Below are 6,141 nucleotides of genomic sequence, written 5' to 3' on the forward strand. Positions count from 1 at the left end.
GCGTCAAACTTAGCATGAAGTCTCTGAAGACTATCAGCCAAAGCTTTTGACTGATCCATTTCTTCACCCAACATATCATCGCTCTTACTAAGCATGTCTTGAACCTTTTCCAAGATTCTTTGTTGTTTAGTGGCAAGGGAAGCAAGCTTGTCATAACTGGGGCCAAATTCATCACCTGATTCATCATCGCTAGATTCAGAGAGATAGCATTCAGTTACCTTATCACCCCTTGCCATGTGGCACGATGAGGATGATGATGATTCAGGTGCAAAGGTCATCTCCTTAAGAGACTCCTTATAGTCCTCAAACCACGGATCATGACGAGTGCGATGACCTTCATATACCTCAGAAAGCCGGTCCCAGATTAGCTTCGCGTGATTGAGGTGCATAACATTCCTGAACTGATTTCGGGACAAATGAGAGCAGATGACATCCTTCGCTGTAAGGTTCAATAGAGTGTACTTGTGAATGTCATCAGCCTCTGCCATCTTGCATAGATCGGTGAGTCCAATCTCAATGACGGTCCACAGTTCGCAATCCATGGACATGAGTCGCTTCTTCATCATGGCCTTCCATCGGGGATACTCATGACCGTCAAAGGTGGGACAAGATATGTTCCTCAATCCTGCAGTCGACATAGCTGAAACTCCAGGTGGTTAAACCGAATCACACAGAACAAGGGAGTACCTTGCTCTGATACCAATTGAAAGTGCTAGTATCGACTAGAGGGGGGGTGAATAGGCGATTTTTATGAAAGTCTTCAAAACTTAGAAATTTCGAAGACAAACAACAGAAATGACCTAATTAATATGCAGCGGAAGATAAACTACCCTAAGCAAGCCATAGTCAAGTATGCAATGATGTGAAAGTACCGGACTAATAGCAGCTAGGTAGTAAGGATCAGGATGGAAGATAGTATGAAGCCAATCAACAGTAGTAGTCAAGCAATGAAGTCAAACAGATACATAGATAGGCAATGACTTCATGAAGACAAACTTAAGTAAGGTTGGGAAGGGATAGAACCAGTCGCTTGTTGAAGACACAGGATTTGTTAGACTAGTTCCAGTTGCTATGACAACTGTTCGTCTGGTTAGGGAGGCTGAGATTTAACTCAGAAGACCGTGTCTTCACCTTATTCCCCTTGAGCTAAGGACACCCAATCCTCACCCAATCACTCTGGTAAGTCTTCAAGGGAGACTTCCAAAACTTCACAGACTTCGTTCACCGGCAATCCACAATGACTCTTGGATGCTCAGAACGCGACGCCTAACCGGCTGGAGGATTCACAGTCCTCAAGTGTAATAAGTCTTCAGGTCACACAGACAGGAAGACTTCAGTGATGCCTAACACTCTTTGGCTCTGGGTGTTTGGGCTTTGTCCTCGCAAGGACTTCTCTCTCTCAAATGCTTCGAGGTGGGTTGCTCTCAAACGACAAAAGCCGTGCACAAACTCTGAGCAGCCACCAATTTATGGTGTAGGGGGTGGGCTATTTATAGCCACTAGGCAACCCGACTTGATTTGTCCAAAATGACCCTAGGTCACTAAGGAACTAACACATGTTCCAACCATCAGATTTCAAACACACGCGGCAGCTTTACTTGGGCTACAAGCAAAGCTGACTTATCCAGCTCTGGATAAGATTTGCTCTCATTGTCTTCGCTCGAAGACATAGGATTTGAGTTGAGCATCACTTCAGTCACTCTGACTTAGTTCACTTGGACCCCACTTAACAGTACGGTGGTTCCTATGACTCAACAAAGAAGAAAAGGAAACAATGAAACCACACAGTCTTCGCGCACCATAGTCTTCACCTAATGTCTTCTCATGTCATAGTCTTCAATATGAATATCTTCTCATACCACCATTGTCTTCAATGTCTTCATATATTTTTAGGGGTCATCTCCGGTAGGTAAACCGAAACAATGAGGGACACAACCTGCGTGATCCTGCAATTCTCACAAACGCATTAGTCCCTCAACCAACTTTGTCGTCAATACTCCAAAACCAACTAGGGGTGGCACTAGATGCACTTACAATGTGTGTAAAGCACATTATACATACGAAAGTTACACAATGAACATTATAAATAGCTACCTATGAACTAGCATACATTTGAATTCAACTTAAGGTGGTTTAAAAAAATCGAATTCAACATGAAGTCCATTCAATTATTTGAATTTGATATCATGGCATTTGTAAACCATACCTAAATTATGGGGGCACCAATCTTTGCTTTGATTTTGTACATAATAGCATATGTAGTCGTGTACAAAATAGATTCTAATTTAGCTCCTCCATTCCAAAATAATCGTAGTTATAGGATTTTCAAGTGTCAAAATTTCAAAAAGAAGCGGATAATTTAATGAGGTTTTCAAATATACAAGGTCAAATATAATGTTGTCTATTTAGGTCAATCCTCATAGTTCAAGAGTACTCTAAACGTGAATGCTTGTGTTTCAAAATTTCGAACGAAGCGCCAAAAGAGCCTCTACTCGCCCGAAACCGCGTGAGACCAATGTTTGGTATTGCAAGGAAATTATTTTTCTAATAACTCCGACCCGTGAAACCTACCGGCCCGACGTCCAAAGGTCTAAACCGGGTAGGTTTGTAGCTTCATCTAGACGCCACGCAACCGCCTCCGAAAAACATTCATACACAATGGCCGCCTAAGCACACATGCGCGCGGCCGAAATCGCTCCCGCCCACTATTTGGGACACCTGGGATTACCATCCTACCCCCAACCCGCAGTAGGTCCGAAATTTAAGAGGGGGGCAAAGTTTGTACTTTCCCCAAATTTCAAACAAGCGCGTCCCATCTTCTGTTCAAAAAAGCCAAAAACAAGCGCGTCCTAGACCGAAACATGGTTCCCCATTCGTACTCCGTGGGCGCCAAAACTACCTCTCCACGAGCCGTGCTGCGTCCTCCGTCCGCCACCCCATCCCACCCATCAACCGCCGCCCTCCTCCATCACGCTGGAGCCGATACCCCGATGTCGTCGTCCACCGCAACCTCAACCGCAACGCCCTCCACGGCTAGTAGTTGAAGCTGAGGCCAAGCCGTCCGTACCCGAGCCAGTTCAACCACGCCATCCTGCACCTCACCACTGCCGCTCCAACTTTGCCACCCTCCACCGCACCGGAGTTGTTCCTGCTACGCCGTCCTTCGCCGCCTCGGATCTGCTTCCCCTCCGCTGACATACGGCCACGGCAACACAGTCAACAATTTGGCCATGGGTTCGTCCAAGCCTGCACCCTCCAGAACATCGGTTTCCCTGGTAAAAAGAAGAAGACGGCACAACATGTGGAGGTGACCACACCGGCAACCGAAAAAGCTACTCCTCTTCCCTTATTCGTGCAAATCTTACGTCTCTACTTGCACGGTATTCATCCCACAGAAGACACTAGTTGACCGCTTCTTCTTGATACTAGATGCTCCTAGTAACTCGTGATGCACAAGGTTTCTCCTCATATACTATTTCACCTCTAGAGGTCCGTCGCCCCCCTGAATTTCAATTTCTGGCTAGTTGATTCCCAATTAACGGAAGCATTCCCCGGCATAACAGGCGCTAGTACGCCTATTACGTCGGGGAAGCAGCGCCTTGGTGTTTATCTTAGGGGCATGTGCGGCCTAGAGCTACTGGCGCCTGATCTGGAGGTCGGCCGGGATTAAAGGATGGCCTGGGGGCGCTGCCAAGCACGATGGTGGTGTGAAGTCGATGGGAGGGCGGGGCGGCGGAGGCAGGGTTCTGGGCCGGTGGTCGCTCGCGGTTCGAGAAAGATCATCAACAGTGACTGGCGGGAGGTAGACAAAGGCCATCTGCCCGTTCCTTATAGATCGGACGGTTCATTAAAAAATCGACTGACCTATTTATTTTCAGTCGACTGTTATCTTAGATATGACCACATGTGGTGGTGTGGTGGAGGAGTACCTGCATTTCCTGTGCTCATATATTACAAAATCATACGGAGTAGAATGTAATTTTGTTTGCCATGCAATGTTGTAGAGCTATCATATGTCTCCTGTCATTTATTTTTTAGCCACCTTCTATCTGCTACTTTTACAGTGCACTAGTTCTGCACACACTTCACCCATACTCTCACTATTGTGTTTTTATGCAAGGGTATTTCAGAGTCTGCCGAAAGAGAAGCAGCAAAGAAAAGAGAGAAGTCGCGCCAACTTTCTTCGCGGGTATGCACGACACGTTACAGCGCTATAAAGGGTGCAGTTTCAGCAGATGGAGACGGTAAATGTAGCTCTGGAGTTGATGACCTCGCTCGCAATGAACCACCATCCCAGGTGCTTGCTTTAACTTCGCGGTGTCATATGTGGTTGCATGTTCCATATGGTGTCTAGCTTGTATTCGAAAGGCCGAAGTCGGTCTTCTTTTTGGTTCTAGGCCTAGCATTGCCACACTTTGCCACATATTTTTGCCAAACTTGCCTAAGGTTAGTTGATCAAAATGAAAGCCACAAGTTGGCAAGCCTAAGGGAATCTTGCCACATTTTTTGTGTGTATGCCATGTGGGGTCCAAGTGTGGCTTGCCTAAGGTGTGGCTTGAACCAAACACTCGCCTAAGATAAGGAAAGATATTTTTTTACATGAACCACCATCCCGTGAGCACCAGAAGACAAATAGCTAGTCAGGGCACTGGCCGAACCAGTGACAAGCCCAGCAAAGATAGGCATCACCTGGAAGCCAACTAAAAAGTTGTGATGGTGGCGAAGCAGGCCACCTCCCACCAGGCTCTCAGGTCCTAGATGATCATGCTCACCACTCCAGCCGAATGTCTAGCTTGTATTGCTTCCAATTTGGTTAAATTGCATCTGCTTAGCTTACACATTATACCTTTGAATATGACATGCCTTTTTGTTTTTGGTACATACTAGTACATCTGTGTATTAACCATGTTCTTACATCAAACTAATGTTCTTGTGTATCCCTCATCAATCACTTATGATGAGGCAGGCAGGCAAGGGGACTACTCCTCATTTAAAAAATGCAGCGTCAGCCTCCTGACATGATTCTCAAGAAACAGAAATGCTAGATGAAGATAGTGAACGTAGCTTTGTAGTTGATTACAACATTTCCCCTACACTTGCATCGCATGTGCTTGTTCTAACTTGGTAGCGTGATATGTGGTTGCATGTTGCATATGGTGTCTAGATTGTAATTCTTCCAATCTGGTTAAACTGCATGTGCTGGTCTGCTTAGCTTATACATTATACCTGTTAATGTGACATGCCTTCCTGTATTTAGTACATAGTACATCTATCTATTAAGCATGTCCTTACATAAAACTATTGTTTTTTTGTATCCCGCATCAATCAATATGACGAGACACCTTTAGTATATGCAGTGCGATATTAGTTGCATCTTTCATATGATTTATAGCATGTGCTGCTTCTAATTTGTTGAAATTCCATTTATGATGGGACGCTTTTAACTTGGCAGAGTCATATTGGTTGCATCTTTCATGTGGTGTCTAGCTTGCATTGCTTCTTATTTGCTAGAATGGTTTCTGCTTAGTTTACACAAACAGTTGTGAACATGCCATGTCGTCCTGTTTTTCGTACATACTCCATCCTGGTATCATGTGTTTGCCTTACATCAAAGTAGTGATTGTCAGTATCATGCATGAATGAGTTCTGAAGAGAGAATTTTATTGCTTTTTCTTGTCGGTTTTACTTGACAATTCAAAATCAATAAAGCGGAAGGAAGTTAGCAAGGCAGCGGATAAAGGTGCTCCTTCCGAACGGAGGGCCTCTACAGTTTCTACTCCTCTACACCCCCAAGATGATTTCCAAGACAACACATGCATAGACACTCAACAAAGCTGTGTTTATGATGAGCACATCTCCCCTAGTGCAGCATCACCGGTGCTCCCTCTAACTTGGCACTATTATATGTGGTTGCATGTTATGTGTGATGTCTAGCTTGTATTGCTTCTAATTTTGTTGAATTCCATCTGCTTACTTTAACATTATACTTGAATAAGGCACGTGTTCCTGTTTCTAGAACATACAATATCTATCTATCACACCATGTTCTTACATCAAATCACTACTGTTGTGTAACCTGCAACAATCACTTATCATAAGACATGTTTGACTTCGAAGTGTGATATAGGTTACATCTCACAT

This window comes from Triticum aestivum, chromosome 2B, assembly GCF_018294505.1.
Source record: "Triticum aestivum cultivar Chinese Spring chromosome 2B, IWGSC CS RefSeq v2.1, whole genome shotgun sequence".
Classification (NCBI taxonomy): domain Eukaryota; kingdom Viridiplantae; phylum Streptophyta; class Magnoliopsida; order Poales; family Poaceae; genus Triticum; species Triticum aestivum.